This window comes from Hemitrygon akajei, chromosome 1, assembly GCF_048418815.1.
Source record: "Hemitrygon akajei chromosome 1, sHemAka1.3, whole genome shotgun sequence".
In the NCBI taxonomy this organism is placed as follows: Eukaryota; Metazoa; Chordata; class Chondrichthyes; order Myliobatiformes; family Dasyatidae; genus Hemitrygon; species Hemitrygon akajei.
The window spans coordinates 75,371,402-75,390,917 of record NC_133124.1 but is presented as its reverse complement, the minus strand read 5'-3'; positions in this window follow the sequence as shown (position 1 = coordinate 75,390,917).

Genomic DNA, 19,516 nt, shown 5'->3' with positions numbered 1-19,516 from the left:
CAAGAAGATTCCTGTCTATGTGTGCAGTGTCCAGGAAGATTCCCGGTTCTGTGTCCAGTGTCCAACGAAGAGTCCCGGCTCAGTCTGCTATCCCAAGAAGATTGCTGTCTCGGTGTGCTGTGTCCAGGAAGATTCCCGGTTCTGTGTCCAGTGTCCAGGAAGATTCCCGGTTCTGTGTCCAGTGTCCAACGAAGATTCCCGGTTCGCTCTGCTGCGTCCAAGACGATTCCCGGCTCTGTGAGCAAGAAGAGTCCCTGCTCTGTACCCAGTGTCAAAGAAGAGACCCGGGTCTGTGACTTACCTTGAAGTGGAGTCCCGGCTGTGTGTCCTGTATCGAAGAACTGTCTCCGATCTGTGTCCTGTGTCCATCGAAGAGTCCTGGCACTGTCTCCTGTTCACAAGAAGAGTCCAGGTTCGGTGTCCTGTGTCCAGGAAGATTCCCGGTTCTGTGTCCAGTGTCCAACAAAGAGATCTGGCTCAGTCTGCTGTCCCAAGAAGATTGCTGTCTCTGTGTGCTGTGTCCAGGAAGATTCCCGGTTCTGTGTCCAGTGTCCAACGAATATTCCCGGTTCGCTCTGCTGCGTCCAAGACGATTCCCGGCTCTGTGAGCAAGAAAAGTCCCTGCTCTGTACCCAATGTCACGGAAGAGACCCGGGTCTGTAACTTATCTTCAAGTGGACAACCGGCTGTGTGACCTCTATCGAAGAACTGTCTCAGCTCTGTGTCCTGCGTCTACCGAAGAGTCCTGGCACTGTCTGCTGTTCATAAGAAGAGTCCTGGTTCGGTGTCCTGTGTCCAGGAATATTCTGGCTCTGTGTCCTGTGAGCAAGAAGAGTCCCTGCTCTGTGCCCAGCGTCAAAGAAGAGACCTGTGTCCCTGACTTACGTTCAAGTGGAGTCCCGGCTTTGTGTCCTGTATCGAAGAACTGTCCAAGCTCTGTGTCCTGCGTCCAAGGAAGAGTCCTGGTTCGCTGTCCTGTGTCCAGGAAGATTCCTGCTTCTGTGTCCAGTGTCCAGCGAAGAGACCCGTCTCAGTCTGCTGTCCCAAGAAGATTACTGTCTCTGTGTGCTGTGTCCAGGAATATTCCCGGTTCTGTTTGCAGTGTCCAACGAAGAGTCCTGGCTCAGTCTGCTGTCCCAAGAACATTCCTGTCTCTGTGTGCCTTGTCAAGGAAGATTCCCGGTTCTGTATCCAGTGTCCAACGAAGATTCCCGGTTCACTCTGCTGCGTCCAAGTCTATTCCCGGCTCTCTGAGCAAGAAAAGTCCCTGCTCTGTACCCAATGTCAAAGAAGAAACCCGGGTCTGTGACTTACCTTCAAGTGGAGTCCCGGCTGTGTGTCCTGTATCGAAGAACTGTCCCGGCTCTGTGACCTGCATCCAACGAAGACTCCTGGCACTGTCTCCTGTTCAGAAGAAGAGTCCAGGTTCGGTGTCCTGTGTCCAGGAAGATTCCTGGTTCTGTGTCCAGTGTCCAACGAAAAGACCCGGCTCAGTCTGCTGTCCCAAGAAGATTCCTGTCTCTGTGTGCTGTGTCCAGGAAGATTCCCGGTTCTGTGTCCAGTGTCCAGGAAGATTCCCAGTTCTGTGTCCAGTGTCCAACGAAGATTCCCGGTTCACTCTGCTGCGTCCAAGACGATTCCCGGCTCTGTGAGCAAGAAAAGTCCCTGCTCTGTACCCAATGTCAAAGAAGAGACCCGGGTCTGTGACTTACCTTCAAGTGGAGTCCCGGCTGTGTGTCCTCTATCAAAGAACTGTCTCAGCTCAGTGTCCTGTGTCCAACAAAGAGTCCTGGCACTGTCTCCTGATCACAAGAAGAGTCCAAGTTCGGTGTGCTGTGTCCAGGAAAATTCTGGCTCTGTGTCCTGTGAGCAAGAAGAGTCCCTGCTCTGTGCCCAGTGTCAAAGAAGAGACCTGGGTCCCTGACTTACGTTCAAGTGGAGTCCCGGCTCTGTATCCTGTATCGAAGAACTGTCTCCGATCTGTATCCTCTGTCCATCGAAGAGTCCTGGCACTGTCTCCTGTTCACAAGAAGAGTCCAGGTTCGGTGTCCTGTGTCCAGGAAGATTCCCGTTTCTGTGTCCAGTGTCCAACGAAGAGATCTGGCTCAGTCTACTGTCCCAAGAAGATTGCTGTCTCTGTGTGCTGTGTCCAGGAAGATTCCCGGTTCTGTGTCCAGTGTCCAACGAATATTCCCGGTTCGCTCTGCTGCGTCCAAGACGATTCCCGGCTCTGTGAGCAAGAAAAGTCCCTGCTCTGTTCCCAATGTCACGGAAGAGACCCGGGTCTGTAACTTATCTTCAAGTGGACAACCGGCTGTGTGACCTCTATCGAAGAACTGTCTCAGCTCTGTGTCCTGCGTCCACCGAAGAGTCCTGGCACTGTCTGCTGTTCACAAGAAGAGTCCTGGTTCGGTGTCCTGTGTCCAGGAATATTCTGGCTCTGTGTCCTGTGATCAAGAAGAGACCATGCTCTGTGCCCAGCGTCAAAGAAGAGACCTGTGTCCCTGACTTACGTTCAAGTGGAGTCTCGGCTGTGTGTCCTGTATCGAAGAACTGTCCAAGCTCTGTGTCCTGCGTCCAAGGAAGAGTCCTGGTTCGCTGTCCTGTGTCCAGGAAGATTCCTGCTTCTGTGTCCAGTGTCCAGCGAAGAGACCCGTCTCAGTCTGCTGTCCCAAGCAGATTACTGTCTCTGTGTGCTGTGTCCAGGAAGATTCCCGGTTCTGTTTGCAGTGTCCAACGAAGAGTCCTGGCTCAGTCTGCTGTCCCAAGAACATTCCTGTCCCTGTGTGCCTTGTCAAGGAAGATTCCCGGTTCTGTGTCCAGTGTCCAACGAAGATTCCCGGTGCACTCTGCTGCGTCAAAGTCTATTCCCGGCTCTCTGAGCAAGAAGAGTCCCTGCTCTGTACCCAGTGTCACGGAAGAGACTCGGGTCTGTAACTTACATTCAAGTGGAGTCCCGGCTGTTTGTCCTGTATCGAAGAACTGTCCCAGCTCTGTGACCTGCATCCAACGAAGACTCCTGGCACTGTCTCCTGTTCACAAGAAGAGTCCAGGTTCGGTGTCCTGTGTCCAGGAAGATTCCTGGTTCTGTGTCCAGTGTCCAACGAAGAGACCCGGCTCAGTCTGCTGTCCCAAGAAGATTCCTGTCTCTGTGTGCTGTGTCCAGGAAGATTCCCGGTTCTGTGTCCAGTGTCCAGGAAGATTCCCGGTTCTGTGTCCAGTGTCCAATGAAGATTCCCGGTTCGCTCTGCTGCGTCCAAGACAATTCCCGGCTCTGTGAGCAAGAAGAGTCCCTGCTCTGTACCCAGTGTCAAAGAAGAGACCCGGGTCTGTGACTTACCTTCAAGTGGAGTCCGGGCTGTGTGTCCTCTATCGAAGAACTGTCTAAGCTCAGTGTCCTGTGTTCAACAAAGAGTCCTGGCACTCTCTCCTGATCAGAAGAAGAGTCCAGGTTCGGTGTGCTGTGTCCAGGAAAATTCTGGCTCTGTGTCCTGTGAGCAAGAAGAGTCCCTGCTCTGTGCCCAGTGTCAAAGAAGAGACCTGGGTCCCTGACTTACGTTCAAGTGGAGTCCCGGCTCTGTATCCTGTGTCGAAGAACTGTCCAAGCTCTGTGTCCTGCGTCCAAGGAAGAGTCCTGTTTCGGTTTCCTGTGTCCAGGAAGATTCTGGCTCTGTATCCTGTGTCCATCGAAGAGTCCCGGCTCAGTCTGCTGTCCCAAGAAGAGTCCTGTCTCTGTGTGCTGTGTCCAGGAAGATTCCCGATTCTGTGTCCAGTGAGCAACGATGATTCCCAGTTCTGTGTCCAGTGTCCAACGAAGATTCCCGACTCTGTGTGCTGTGTCCAAGATGATTCCTGGCTCTGTGACCTGTGTACAGGAACAGTCTCGGCTCTGTGTCCAGTGTCCGATGAAGAGTCCCATCTCTGTGTCCTTGCCAAAGTAGAATCCAGTCTCTGGGTCCTGTGAACAAGAAGGGTCCCTGCTCTGTGCCCAGTGTCAAGGAAGAGACCTGGGTCTGTGACTTATCTTCAACAGGAGTCCCGGCTGTGTATCTTGTATTGAAGAACTTTCCCAGCTCTGTGTCCTGCGTCCAGCGAAGAGTCCTGGCACTGTCTCCTGTTCACAAGAAGAGTCCTGGTTCGGTGTCCTGTGTCCAGGAAGATACTGTCTCTGTGACCTGCATCCAACGAAGAGTCCTGGCACTGTCTCCTGTTCACAGGAAGAGTCTTGTCTCTGTGTCCTCTGTTCAGGAAGATTCTCGTTACTGTGTCCAGTGTCTAATGAAGAGTCCCGGCTCAATCTGCTGTCCCAAGAAGAGCCCTGTCTCTGTGTCCTGTGTGCAGGAAGAGACCCGGCTTAGTCTGCTGTCCCAAGAAGATTCTTGTCTCTGTGTGCTGTGTCCAGGAAGATTCCTGCTTCTGTGTCCAGTGTCCAACGAAGAGACCTGGCTCAGTCTGCAGTCCCAAGAAGATTACTGTCTCTGTGTGCTGTGTCCAGGACGATTCCCGGTTCTGTGTGCAGTGTCCAACGAAGAGTCCTGGCTCAGTCTGCTGTCCCAAGAACATTCCTGTCTCTGTGTACCTTGTCAAGGAAGATTCCCGGTTCTGTGTCCAGTGTCCAACTAAGATTCCCGGTTCACTCTGCTGCGTCCAAGTCTATTCCCGGCTCTGTGAGCAAGAAGAGTCCCTGCTCTGTACCCAGTGTCACGGAAGAGACTCGGGTCTGTAACTTACCTTCAAGTGGAGTCCCGGCTGTTTGACCTCTATCAAAGAACTGTCTCAGCTCTGTGTGCAGTGTCCAACGAAGAGACCTGGCTCAGTCTGCTGTCCCAAGAAGATTGCTGTCTCGGTGTGCTGTGTCCAGGAAAATTCCTGGTTCTGTGTCCAGTGTCCCGGAAGATTCCCGGTTCTGTGTCCAGTGTCCAACGAAGATTCCCGGTTCGCTCTGCTGCATCCAAGACGATTCCCGGCTCTGTGAGCAAGAAGAGTCCCTGCTCTGTACCTAGTGTCAAAGAAGAGACCCGGGTCTGTGACTTACTTTCAAGTGGAGTCCCGGCTGTGTGTCCTGTATCGAAGAACTGTCCCCGATCTGTGTCCTGTGTCCATCGAAGAGTCCTGGCACTGCCTCCTGTTCACAGTAAGAGTCCTGGTTCGGTTTCCTGTGTCCTGGAAGATTCTGGCTCTGTATCCTGTGTCCATCGAAGAGTCCCGGCTCAGTCTGCTGTCCCAAGAAGAGCCCTGTCTCTGTGTCCTGTGTGCAGGATGTGTCCCAGTTCTGTGACTACTGTCCAACGATGAGTCCCGGCTCAGTCTGCCGTCTCAAGAAGATTCCTGTCTCTGTGTGCCGTGTCCAGGATGATTCCGGATTCTGTGTCCAGTGTCCAACGAAGATTCCTGGTTCACTCTGCTGCGTCCAAGTCTATTCCCGGCTCTGTGAGCAAGAAGAGTCCCTGCTCTGTACCCAGTGTCACGGAAGACACTCGGGTCTGTAACTTACATTCAAGTGGACACCCGGCTGTGTGACCTCTATCGAAGAACTGTCTCAGCTCTGTGTCCAGTGTCCACCGAAGAGACCTGGCTCAATCTGCAGTCCCAAGACGATTATTGTCTCTGTGTGCTGTGATTAGGAAGATTCCCGGTTCTGTGTCCAGTGTCCAACTAAGAGTCCCGGCTCAGTCTGCAGTCCCAAGAAGATTCCTGTCTATGTGTGCAGTGTCCAGGAAGATTCCCGGTTCTGTGTCCAGTGTCCAACGAAGAGTCCCGGCTCAGTCTGCTATCCCAAGAAGATTGCTGTCTCGGTGTGCTGTGTCCAGGAAGATTCCCGGTTCTGTGTCCAGTGTCCAGGAAGATTCCCGGTTCTGTGTCCAGTGTCCAACGAAGATTCCCGGTTCGCTCTGCTGCGTCCAAGACGATTCCCGGCTCTGTGAGCAAGAAGAGTCCCTGCTCTGTACCCAGTGTCAAAGAAGAGACCCGGGTCTGTGACTTACCTTGAAGTGGAGTCCCGGCTGTGTGTCCTGTATCGAAGAACTGTCTCCGATCTGTGTCCTGTGTCCATCGAAGAGTCCTGGCACTGTCTCCTGTTCACAAGAAGAGTCCAGGTTCGGTGTCCTGTGTCCAGGAAGATTCCCGGTTCTGTGTCCAGTGTCCAACAAAGAGATCTGGCTCAGTCTGCTGTCCCAAGAAGATTGCTGTCTCTGTGTGCTGTGTCCAGGAAGATTCCCGGTTCTGTGTCCAGTGTCCAACGAATATTCCCGGTTCGCTCTGCTGCGTCCAAGACGATTCCCGGCTCTGTGAGCAAGAAAAGTCCCTGCTCTGTACCCAATGTCACGGAAGAGACCCGGGTCTGTAACTTATCTTCAAGTGGACAACCGGCTGTGTGACCTCTATCGAAGAACTGTCTCAGCTCTGTGTCCTGCGTCTACCGAAGAGTCCTGGCACTGTCTGCTGTTCATAAGAAGAGTCCTGGTTCGGTGTCCTGTGTCCAGGAATATTCTGGCTCTGTGTCCTGTGAGCAAGAAGAGTCCCTGCTCTGTGCCCAGCGTCAAAGAAGAGACCTGTGTCCCTGACTTACGTTCAAGTGGAGTCCCGGCTTTGTGTCCTGTATCGAAGAACTGTCCAAGCTCTGTGTCCTGCGTCCAAGGAAGAGTCCTGGTTCGCTGTCCTGTGTCCAGGAAGATTCCTGCTTCTGTGTCCAGTGTCCAGCGAAGAGACCCGTCTCAGTCTGCTGTCCCAAGAAGATTACTGTCTCTGTGTGCTGTGTCCAGGAATATTCCCGGTTCTGTTTGCAGTGTCCAACGAAGAGTCCTGGCTCAGTCTGCTGTCCCAAGAACATTCCTGTCTCTGTGTGCCTTGTCAAGGAAGATTCCCGGTTCTGTATCCAGTGTCCAACGAAGATTCCCGGTTCACTCTGCTGCGTCCAAGTCTATTCCCGGCTCTCTGAGCAAGAAAAGTCCCTGCTCTGTACCCAATGTCAAAGAAGAAACCCGGGTCTGTGACTTACCTTCAAGTGGAGTCCCGGCTGTGTGTCCTGTATCGAAGAACTGTCCCGGCTCTGTGACCTGCATCCAACGAAGACTCCTGGCACTGTCTCCTGTTCAGAAGAAGAGTCCAGGTTCGGTGTCCTGTGTCCAGGAAGATTCCTGGTTCTGTGTCCAGTGTCCAACGAAAAGACCCGGCTCAGTCTGCTGTCCCAAGAAGATTCCTGTCTCTGTGTGCTGTGTCCAGGAAGATTCCCGGTTCTGTGTCCAGTGTCCAGGAAGATTCCCAGTTCTGTGTCCAGTGTCCAACGAAGATTCCCGGTTCACTCTGCTGCGTCCAAGACGATTCCCGGCTCTGTGAGCAAGAAAAGTCCCTGCTCTGTACCCAATGTCAAAGAAGAGACCCGGGTCTGTGACTTACCTTCAAGTGGAGTCCCGGCTGTGTGTCCTCTATCAAAGAACTGTCTCAGCTCAGTGTCCTGTGTCCAACAAAGAGTCCTGGCACTGTCTCCTGATCACAAGAAGAGTCCAAGTTCGGTGTGCTGTGTCCAGGAAAATTCTGGCTCTGTGTCCTGTGAGCAAGAAGAGTCCCTGCTCTGTGCCCAGTGTCAAAGAAGAGACCTGGGTCCCTGACTTACGTTCAAGTGGAGTCCCGGCTCTGTATCCTGTATCGAAGAACTGTCTCCGATCTGTATCCTCTGTCCATCGAAGAGTCCTGGCACTGTCTCCTGTTCACAAGAAGAGTCCAGGTTCGGTGTCCTGTGTCCAGGAAGATTCCCGTTTCTGTGTCCAGTGTCCAACGAAGAGATCTGGCTCAGTCTACTGTCCCAAGAAGATTGCTGTCTCTGTGTGCTGTGTCCAGGAAGATTCCCGGTTCTGTGTCCAGTGTCCAACGAATATTCCCGGTTCGCTCTGCTGCGTCCAAGACGATTCCCGGCTCTGTGAGCAAGAAAAGTCCCTGCTCTGTTCCCAATGTCACGGAAGAGACCCGGGTCTGTAACTTATCTTCAAGTGGACAACCGGCTGTGTGACCTCTATCGAAGAACTGTCTCAGCTCTGTGTCCTGCGTCCACCGAAGAGTCCTGGCACTGTCTGCTGTTCACAAGAAGAGTCCTGGTTCGGTGTCCTGTGTCCAGGAATATTCTGGCTCTGTGTCCTGTGATCAAGAAGAGACCATGCTCTGTGCCCAGCGTCAAAGAAGAGACCTGTGTCCCTGACTTACGTTCAAGTGGAGTCTCGGCTGTGTGTCCTGTATCGAAGAACTGTCCAAGCTCTGTGTCCTGCGTCCAAGGAAGAGTCCTGGTTCGCTGTCCTGTGTCCAGGAAGATTCCTGCTTCTGTGTCCAGTGTCCAGCGAAGAGACCCGTCTCAGTCTGCTGTCCCAAGCAGATTACTGTCTCTGTGTGCTGTGTCCAGGAAGATTCCCGGTTCTGTTTGCAGTGTCCAACGAAGAGTCCTGGCTCAGTCTGCTGTCCCAAGAACATTCCTGTCCCTGTGTGCCTTGTCAAGGAAGATTCCCGGTTCTGTGTCCAGTGTCCAACGAAGATTCCCGGTGCACTCTGCTGCGTCAAAGTCTATTCCCGGCTCTCTGAGCAAGAAGAGTCCCTGCTCTGTACCCAGTGTCACGGAAGAGACTCGGGTCTGTAACTTACATTCAAGTGGAGTCCCGGCTGTTTGTCCTGTATCGAAGAACTGTCCCAGCTCTGTGACCTGCATCCAACGAAGACTCCTGGCACTGTCTCCTGTTCACAAGAAGAGTCCAGGTTCGGTGTCCTGTGTCCAGGAAGATTCCTGGTTCTGTGTCCAGTGTCCAACGAAGAGACCCGGCTCAGTCTGCTGTCCCAAGAAGATTCCTGTCTCTGTGTGCTGTGTCCAGGAAGATTCCCGGTTCTGTGTCCAGTGTCCAGGAAGATTCCCAGTTCTGTGTCCAGTGTCCAACGAAGATTCCCGGTTCACTCTGCTTCCTCCAAGATGATTCCCGGCTCTGTGAGCAACAAAAGTCCTTGCTCTGTACCCAATGTCAAAGAAGAGACCCGGGTCTGTGACTTACCTTCAAGTGGAGTCCTGGCTGTGTGTCCTCTATCAAAGAACTCTCTCAGCTCAGTGTCCTGTGTCCAACAAAGAGTCCTGGCACTGTCTCCTGATCACAAGAAGAGTCCAGGTTCGGTGTGCTGTGTCCAGGAAAATTCTGGCTCTGTGTCCTGTGAGCAAGAAGAGTCCCTGCTCTGTGCCCAGTGTCAAAGAAGAGACCTGGCTCAGTCTGCAGTCCCAAGACGATTACTGTCTCTGTGTGCTGTGTCCAGGAAGATTCCGGATTCTGTGTCCAGTGTCCAACGAAGATTCCCGGTTCACTCTGCTGCGTCCAAGTCTTTTCCCGGCTCTGTGAGCAAGAAGAGTCCCTGCTCTGTACCCAGTGTCACGGAAGAGACTCGGGTCTGTAACTTACATTCAAGTGGACACCCGGCTGTGTGACCTCTATCGAAGAACTGTCTCAGCTCTGTGTCCAGTGTCCAACGAAGAGACATGGCTCAGTCTGCAGTCCCAAGACGATTACTGTCTCTGTGTGCTGTGTCCAGGAAGATTCCCGGTTCTGTGTCCAGTGTCCAACGAAGATTCCCGACTCTGTGTGCTGTGTCCAAGATGATTCCTGGCTCTGTGACCTGTGTACAGGAACAGTCTCGGCTCTGTGTCCAGTGTCCGATGAAGAGTCCCATCTCTGTGTCGTTGCCAAAGTAGAATCCAGTCTCTGGGTCCTGTGAACAAGAAGGGTCCCTGCTCTGTGCCCAAAGTCAAGGAAGAGACCTGGGTCTGTGACTTATCTTCAACAGGAGTCCCGGCTGTGTATCCTGTATTGAAGAACTTTCCCAGCTCTGTGTCCTGCGTCCAGCGAAGAGTCCTGGCACTGTCTCCTGTTCACAAGAAGAGTCCTGGTTCGGTGTCCTGTGTCCAGGAAGATACTGTCTCTGTGACCTGCATCCAACGAAGAGTCCTGGCACTGTCTCCTGTTCACAGGAAGAGTCTTGTCTCTGTGTCCTCTGTTCAGGAAGATTCTCGTTACTGTGTCCAGTGTCTAATGAAGAGTCCCGGCTCAATCTGCTGTCCCAAGAAGAGCCCTGTCTCTGTGTCCTGTGTGCAGGAAGAGACCCGGCTTAGTCTGCTGTCCCAAGAAGATTCTTGTCTCTGTGTGCTGTGTCCAGGAAGATTCCCGGTTCTGTGTCCAGTATCCAACGAAGATTCCCGGTTCACTCTGCTGCGTCAAAGTCTATTCCCTGTTCAGTGAGCAAGAAGAGTCCCTGCTCTGTACCCAGTGTCACGGAAGAGACTCGGGTCTGTAACTTACCTTCAAGTGGACACCCGGCTCTGTAATCTGTATCGAAGAACTGTCCAAGCTCTGTGTCCTGCGTCCAAGGAAGAGTCCTGGTTCGGTTTCCTGTGTCCAGGAAGATTCTGGCTCTGTATCCTGTGTCCATCGAAGAGTCCCGGCTCAGTCTGCTGCCCCAAGAAGAGCCCTGTCTCTGTGTCCTGTGTGCAGGAAGTGTCCCAGTTCTGTGACTACTGTCCAACGATGAGTCCCGGCTCAGTCTGCCGTCTTCCTGTCTCTGTGTGCTGTGTCCAGGAAGATTCCCGATCCTGTGTCCAGTGTCCAACGATGATTCCCCGTTCTGTGTCCAGTGTCCAACGAAGATTCCCGGTTCACTCTGCTGCGTCCAAGTCTATTCCCAGCTCTGTGAGCAAGAAGAGTCCCTGCTCTGTACACAGTGTCACGGAAGAGACTCGGGTCTGTAACTTACATTCAAGTGGAAACCCGGCTGTGTGACCTCTATCGAAGAACTGTCTCAGCTCTGTGTCCTGCATCCACTGATGAGTACTGGCACTGTCTCCTGTTCACAAGAAGAGTCCAGGTGCGGTGTCCTGTGTCCAGGAAGATTCCTGCTTCTGTGTCCAGTGTCCAACGAAGAGACCTGGCTCAGTCTGCTGTCCCAAGAAGATTGCTGTCTCGGTGTGCTCTGTCCAGGAAGATTCCCGGTTCTGTGTCCAGTGTCCAGGAAGATTCCCGGTTCTGTGTCCAGTGTCCAACGAAGATTCCCGGTTCGCTCTGCTGCATCCAAGACGATTCCCGGCTCTGTGAGCAAGAAGAGTCCCTGCTCTGTACCCAGTGTCAAAGAAGAGACCCGGGTCTGTGACTTACCTTCAAGTGGAGTCCCGGCTGTGTGTCCTCTATCGAAGAACTGTCTCAGCTCAGTGTCCTGTGTCCAACAAAGAGTCCTGGCACTGTCTCCTGATCACAAGAAGAGTCCAGGTTTGGTGTGCTGTGTCCAGGAAAATTCTGGCTCTGTGTCCTGTGAACAAGAAGAGTCCCTGCTCTGTGCCCAGTGTCAAAGAAGAGACCTGGGTCCCTGACTTACGTTCATGTGGAGTCCCGGCTCTGTGTCCTGTATCGACGAACTGTCCAAGCTCTGTGTCTTGCGTCCAAGGAAGAGTCCTGGTTCGGTTTCCTGTATCCAGGAAGATTCTGGCTCTGTATCCTGTGTCCATCGAAGAGTCCCGGCTCAGTCTGCTGTCCCAAGAAGAGCCCTGTCTCTGTGTGCTGTGTCCAGGAAGATTCCCGATTCTGTGTCCAGTGTCCAACGAAGATTTCCGACTCTGTGTGCTGTGTCCAAGACGATTCCTGGCTCTGTGACCTGTGTACAGGAACAATCTCGGGTCTGTGTCCAGTATCCGATGAAGAGTCCCATCTCTGTGTCCTTGCCCAAGTAGAATCCAGTCTCTGGGTCCTGTGAACAAGAAGGGTCCCTGCTCTGTGCCCAGTATCAAAGAAGAGATAAAGAAGAGATCTGGGTCTGTGACTTATCTTCAAATGGAGTCCCGGCTGTGTGTCCTGTATCGAAGAACTGTACCAGCTCTGTGACCTGCGTCCAACGAAGAGTCCTGGCACTGTCTCCTGTTCACAGGAAGAGTCTTGTCTCTGTGTCCTCTATTCAGGAATATTCTCCTTACTGTGTCCAGTGTCTAATGAAGAGTCCCGGCTCAATCTGCTGTCCCAAGAAGAGCCCTGTCTCTGTGTCCCGTGTGCAGGAAGAGACCCGGCTCAGTCTGCTGTCCCAAGAAGTTTCTTGTCTCTGTGTGCTGTGTCCAGGAAGATTCCCGGTTCTGTGTCCAGTGTCCAACGAAGAGGCCCGGCCCAGTCTGCTGTCCCAAGAAGATTCCTGTCTCTCTCTGCTGTGTCCAGGAAGATTCCCGGTTCTGTGTCCAGTGTCCAACGAAGATTCCCGGTTCACTCTGCTACGTCCAAGTCTATTCCCGGCTCTGTGAGCAAGAAGAGTCCCTGCTCTGTACCCAGTGTCACGGAAGAGACCCAGGTCTGTAACTTATCTTCAAGTGGACAACCAGCTGTGTGACCTCTATCGAAGAACTGTCTCAGCTCTGTGTCCTGCGTCCACCGAAGAGTCCTGGCACTGTCTGCTGTTCAGAAGAAGAGTCCTGGTTCGGTGTTCTGTGTCCAGGAATATTCTGGCTCTGTGTCCTGTGAGCAAGAAGAGTCCCTGCTCTGTGCCCAGCGTCAAAGAAGAGACCTGGGTCCCTGACTTACGTTCAAGTGGAGTCCCGGCTGTGTGTCCTGTATCGAAGAACTGTCCAAGCTCTGTGTCCTGCGTCCAAGGAAGAGTCCTGGTTCAGTGTCCTGTGTCCAGGAAGATTCCTGCTTCTGTGTCCAGTGTCCAACGAAGAGACCTGGCTCAGTCTGCAGTCCCAAGAAGATTACTGTCTCTGTGTGCTGTGTCCAGGACGATTCCCGGTTCTGTGTGCAGTGTCCAACGAAGAGTCCTGGCTCAGTCTGCTGTCCCAAGAACATTCCTGTCTCTGTGTGCCTTGTCAAGGAAGATTCCCGGTTCTGTGTCCAGAGTCCAACTAAGATTCCCGGTTCACTCTGCTGCGTCCAAGTCTATTCCCGGCTCTGTGAGCAAGAAGAGTCCCTGCTCTGTACCCAGTGTCACGGAAGAGACTCGGGTCTGTAACTTACCTTCAAGTGGAGTCCCGGCTGTTTGACCTCTATCAAAGAACTGTCTCAGCTCTGTGTGCAGTGTCCAACGAAGAGACCTGGCTCAGTCTGCAGTCCCAAGACGATTACTGTCTCTGTGTACTGTGTCCAGGAAGATTCACGGTTCTGTGTCCAGTGTCCAACGAAGAGTCCCGGCTCAGTCTGCAGTCCCAAGAAGATTCCTGTCTCTGTGTGCTGTGTCCAGGAAGATTCCTGGTTCTGTGTCCAGTGTCCAACGAAGAGTCCCGGCTCAGTCTGCTGTCCCAAGAAGATTGCTGTCTCGGTGTGCTGTGTCCAGGAAAATTCCTGGTTCTGTGTCCAGTGTCCCGGAAGATTCCCGGTTCTGTGTCCAGTGTCCAACGAAGATTCCCGGTTCGCTCTGCTGCATCCAAGACGATTCCCGGCTCTGTGAGCAAGAAGAGTCCCTGCTCTGTACCTAGTGTCAAAGAAGAGACCCGGGTCTGTGACTTACTTTCAAGTGGAGTCCCGGCTGTGTGTCCTGTATCGAAGAACTGTCCCCGATCTGTGTCCTGTGTCCATCGAAGAGTCCTGGCACTGTCTCCTGTTCACAGTAAGAGTCCTGGTTCGGTTTCCTGTGTCCTGGAAGATTCTGGCTCTGTATCCTGTGTCCATCGAAGAGTCCCGGCTCAGTCTGCTGTCCCAAGAAGAGCCCTGTCTCTGTGTCCTGTGTGCAGGATGTGTCCCAGTTCTGTGACTACTGTCCAACGATGAGTCCCGGCTCAGTCTGCCGTCTCAAGAAGATTCCTGTCTCTGTGTGCTGTGTCCAGGAAGATTCCGGATTCTGTGTCCAGTGTCCAACGAAGATACCCGGTTCACTCTGCTGCGTCCAAGTCTATTCCCGGCTCTGTGAGCAAGAAGAGTCCCTGCTCTATATCCAATGTCAAAGAAGAGACCCGGGTCTGTGACTTACCTTCAAGTGGAGTCCCGGCTGTGTGTCCTCTATCGAAAAACTGTCTCAGCTCAGTGTCCTGTGTCCAACAAAGAGTCCTGGCACTGTCTCCTGATCACAAGAAGAGTCCAAGTTCGGTGTGCTGTGTCCAGGAAAATTCTGGCTCTGTGTCCTGTGTCCATCGAAGAGTCCCGGCTCAGTCTGCTGTCCCAAGAAGAGCCCTGTCTCTGTGTCCTGTGTGCAGGATGTGTCCCAGTTCTGTGACTACTGTCCAACGATGAGTCCCGGCTCAGTCTGCCGTCTCAAGAAGATTCCTGTCTCTGTGTGCCGTGTCCAGGAAGATTCCGGATTCTGTGTCCAGTGTCCAACGAAGATTCCTGGTTCACTCTGCTGTGTCCAAGTCTATTCCCGGCTCTGTGAGCAAGAAGAGTCCCTGCTCTGTACCCAGTGTCACGGAAGACACTCGGGTCTGTAACTTACATTCAAGTGGACACCCGGCTGTGTGACCTCTATCGAAGAACTGTCTCAGCTCTGTGTCCAGTGTCCTCCGAAGAGACTTGGGTCTGTAACTTACATTCAAGTGGACACCCGGCTGTGTGACCTCTATCGAAGAACTGTCTCAGCTCTGTGTCCAGTGTCCAACGAAGAGACCTGGCTCAGTCTGCAGTCCCAAGACGATTACTGTCTCTGTGTGCTGTGTCCAGGAAGATTCCTGCTTCTGTGTCCAGTGTCCAACGAAGAGACCCGTCTCAGTCTTCTGTCCCAAGAAGATTCCTGTCTCTGTGTGCCTTGTCAAGGAAGATTCCCGGTTCTGTGTCCGGTGTCCAACGAAGATTCCCGGATCACTCTGCTGCGTCCAAGTCTATTCCCGGCTCTGTGAGCAAGAAGAGTCCCTGCTCTGTACCCAGTGTCACGGAAGAGACTCGGGTCTGTAACTTACCTTCAAGTGGAGTCCCGGCTGTTTGTCCTGTATTGAAGAACTGTCCCGCCTGTGTGACCTGCATCCAACGAAGACTCCTGGCACTGTCCACAAGAAGAGTCCAGGTTCGGTGTCCTGTGTCCAGGAAAATTCCTGGTTCTGTGTCCAGTGTCCAACGAAGAGACCCGGCTCAGTCTGCTGTCCCAAGAAGATTCCTGTCTCTGTGTGCTGTGTCCAGGAAGATTCCCGGTTCTGTGTCCAGTGTCCAGGAAGATTCCTGGTTCTGTGTCCAGTGTCCAACGAAGATTCCCGGTTCACTCTGCTGCGTCCAAGATGATTCCCGGCTCTGTGAGCAAGAAAAGTCCCTGCTCTGTACCCAATGTCAAAGAAGAGACCCGGGTCTGTGACTTACCTTCAAGTGGAGTCCCGGCTGTGTGTCCTCTATCGAAGAACTGTCTCAGATCAGTGTCCTGTGTCCAACCAAGAGTCCTGGCACTTTCTCCTGATCACAAGAAGAGTCCAGGTTCGGTGTGCTGTGTCCAGGAAAATTCTGGCTCTGTGTCCTGTGAGCAAGAAGAGTCCCTGCTCTGTGCCCAGTGTCAACGAAGAGACCTGGGTCCCTGACTTACGTTCAAGTGGAGTCCCGGCTCTGTATCCTGTATCGAAGAACTGTCCAAGCTCTGTGTCCTGCGTCCACTGAAGAGTCCTGGTTCGGTTTCCTGTGTCCAGGAAGATTCTGGCTCTGTATCCTGTGTCCATCGAAGAGTCCCGGCTCAGTCTGCTGTCCCAAGAAGAGCCCTGTCTCTGTGTCCTGTGTGCAGGATGTGTCCCAGTTCTGTGACGACTGTCCAACGATGAGTCCCGGCTCAGTCTGCCGTCTCAAGAAGATTCCTGTCTCTGTGTGCTGTGTCCAGGAAGATTCCGGATTCTGTGTCCAGTGTCCAACGAAGATTCCCGGTTCACTCTGCTGCGTCCAAGTCTATTCCCGGCTCTGTGAGCAAGAAGAGTCCCTGCTCTGTACCCAGTGTCACGGAAGAGACTCGGGTCTGTAACTTACATTCAAGTGGACACCCGGCTGTGTGACCTCTATCGAAGAACTGTCTCAGCTCTGTGTCCAGTGTCCAACGAAGAGACATGGCTCAGTCTGCAGTCCCAAGACGATTACTGTCTCTGTGTGCTGTGTCCAGGAAGATTCCCGGTTCTGTGTCAAGTGTCCAACGAAGAGTCCCGGCTCAGTCTGCAGTCCCAAGAAGATTCCTGTCTCTGTGTGCTGTGTCCAGGAAGATTCCCGGTTCTGTGTCCAGTGTCCAACGAAGAGACCTGGCACTGTCTCCTGTTCACAAGAAGAGTCCAGGTTCGGTGTCCTGTGTCCAGGAAGATTCCCGGTTCTGTGTCCAGTGTCCAACGAAGAGACCTGGCTCAGTCTGCTGTCCCAAGAAGATTGCTGTCTCTGTGTGCTGTGTCCAGGAAGATTCCCGGTTCTGTGTCCAGTGTCCAACGAAGATTCCCGGTTCGTTCTGCTGCGTCCAAGACGATTCCCGGCTCTGTGAGCAAGAAAGGTCCTTGCTCTGTACCCAATGTCAAAGAAGAGACCCGGGTCTGTGACTTACGTTCAAGTGGAGTCCCGGCTCTGTATCCTGTATCGAAGAACTGTCCAAGCTCTGTGTCCTGCGTCCAAGGAAGAGTCCTGGTTCGGTTTCCTGTGTCCTGGAAGATTCTGGCTCTGTATCCTGTGTCCATCGAAGAGTCCCGGCTCAGTCTGCTGTCCCAAGAAGAGCCCTGTCTCTGTGTCCTGTGTGCAGGATGTGTCCCAGTTCTGTGACTACTGTCCAACGATGAGTCCCGGCTCAGTCTGCCGTCTCAAGAAGATTCCTGTCTCTGTGTGCTGTGTCCAGGAAGATTCCGGATTCTGTGTCCAGTGTCCAACGAAGATACCCGGTTCACTCTGCTGCGTCCAAGTCTATTCCCGGCTCTGTGAGCAAGAAGAGTCCCTGCTCTGTATCCAATGTCAAAGAAGAGACCCGGGTCTTTGACTTACCTTCAAGTGGAGTCCCGGCTGTGTGTCCTCTATCGAAAAACTGTCTCAGCTCAGTGTCCTGTGTCCAACAAAGAGTCCTGGCACTGTCTCCTGATCACAAGAAGAGTCCAAGTTCGGTGTGCTGTGTCCAGGAAAATTCTGGCTCTGTGTCCTGTGTCCATCGAAGAGTCCCGGCTCAGTCTGCTGTCCGAAGAAGAGCCCTGTCTCTGTGTCCTGTGTGCAGGATGTGTCCCAGTTCTGTGACTACTGTCCAACGATGAGTCCCGGCTCAGTCTGCCGTCTCAAGAAGATTCCTGTCTCTGTGTGCCGTGTCCAGGAAGATTCCGGATTCTGTGTCCAGTGTCCAACGAAGATTCCTGGTTCACTCTGCTGTGTCCAAGTCTATTCCCGGCTCTGTGAGCAAGAAGAGTCCCTGCTCTGTACCCAGTGTCACGGAAGACACTCGGGACTGTAACTTACATTCAAGTGGACACCCGGCTGTGTGACCTCTATCGAAGAACTGTCTCAGCTCTGTGTCCAGTGTCCGCCGAAGAGACTTGGGTCTGTAACTTACATTCAAGTGGACACCCGGCTGTGTGACCTCTATCGAAGAACTGTCTCAGCTCTGTGTCCAGTGTCCAACGAAGAGACCTGGCTCAGTCTGCAGTCCCAAGACGATTACTGTCTCTGTGTGCTGTGTCCAGGAAGATTCCTGCTTCTGTGTCCAGTGTCCAACGAAGAGACCCGTCTCAGTCTTCTGTCCCAAGAAGATTCCTGTCTCTGTGTGCCTTGTCAAGGAAGATTCCCGGTTCTGTGTCCGGTGTCCAACGAAGATTCCCGGATCACTCTGCTGCGTCCAAGTCTAATCCCGGCTCTGTGAGCAAGAAGAGTCCCTGCTCTGTACCCAGTGTCACGGAAGAGACTCGGGTCTGTAACTTACCTTCAAGTGGAGTCCCGGCTGTTTGTCCTGTATCGAAGAACTGTCCCGGCTGTGTGACCTGCATCCAACGAAGACTCCTGGCACTGTCTCCTGTTCACAAGAAGAGTCCAGGTTCGGTGTCCTGTGTCCAGGAAAATTCCTGGTTCTGTGTCCAGTGTCCAACGAAGAGACCCGGCTCATTCTGCTGTCCCAAGAAGATTCCTGTCTCTGTGTGCTGTGTCCAGGAAGATTCCCAGTTCTGTGTCCAGTGTCCAGGAAGATTCCTGGTTCTGTGTCCAGTGTCCAACGAAGATTCCCGGTTCACTCTGCTGCGTCCAAGATGATTCCCGGCTCTGTGAGCAAGAAAAGTCCCTGCTCTGTACCCAATGTCAAAGAAGAGACCCGGGTCTGTGACTTACCTTCAAGTGGAGTCCCGGCTGTGTGTCCTCTATCGAAGAACTGTCTCAGCTCAGTGTCCTGTGTCCAACCAAGAGTCCTGGCACTTTCTCCTGATCACAAGAAGAGTCCAGGTTCGGTGTGCTGTGTCCAGGAAAAATCTGGCTCTGTGTCCTGTGAGCAAGAAGAGTCCCTGCTCTGTGCCCAGTGTCAACGAAGAGACCTGGGTCCCTGACTTACGTTCAAGTGGAGTCCCGGCTCTGTATCCTGTATCGAAGAACTGTCCAAGCTCTGTGTCCTGCGTCCACGGAAGAGTCCTGGTTCGGTTTCCTGTGTCCAGGAAGATTCTGGCTCTGTATCCCGTGTCCATCGAAGAGTCCCGGCTCAGTCTGCTGTCCCAAGAAGGGCCCTGTCTCTGTGTCCTGTGTGCAGGATGTGTCCCAGTTCTGTGACGACTGTCCAACGATGAGTCCCGGCTCAGTCTGCCGTCTCAAGAAGATTCCTGTCTCTGTGTGCTGTGTCCAGAAAGATTCCGGATTCTGTGTCCAGTGTCCAACGAAGATTCCCGGTTCACTCTGCTGCGTCCAAGTCTATTCCCGGCTCTGTGAGCAAGAAGAGTCCCTGCTCTGTACCCAGTGTCACGGAAGAGACTCGGGTCTGTAACTTACATTCAAGTGGACACCCGGCTGTGTGACCTCTATCGAAGAACTGTCTCAGCTCTGTGTCCAGTGTCCAACGAAGAGACATGGCTCAGTCTGCAGTCCCAAGAAGATTCCTGTCTCTGTGTGCTGTGTCCAGGAAGATTCCCGGTTCTGTGTCCAGTGTCCAACGAAGAGACCTGGCACTGTCTCCTGTTCACAAGAAGAGTCCAGGTTCAGTGTCCTGTGTCCAGGAAGATTCCCGGTTCTGTGTCCAGTGTCCAACGAAGAGACCCGGCTCAGTCTGCTGTCCCAAGAAGATTGCTGTCTCTGTGTGCTGTGTCCAGGAAGATTCCCGGTTCTGTGTCCAGTGTCCAACGAAGATTCCCGGTTCGTTCTGCTGCGTCCAAGACGATTCCCGGCTCTGTGAGCAAGAAAGGTCCCTGCTCTGTACCCAATGTCAAAGAAGAGACCCGGGTCTGTGACTTACCTTCAAGTGGAGTCCCGGCTGTGTGTCCTCTATCGAAGAACTGTCTCAGCTCAGTGTCCTGTGTCCAACAAAGAGTCCTGGCACTGTCTCCTGATCACAAGAAGAGTCCAGGTTCGGTGTGCTCTGTCCAGGAAAATTCTGGCTCTGTGTCCTGTGAGCAAGAAGAGTCCCTGCTCTGTGCCCAGTGTCAAAGAAGAGACCTGGGTCCCTGACTTAC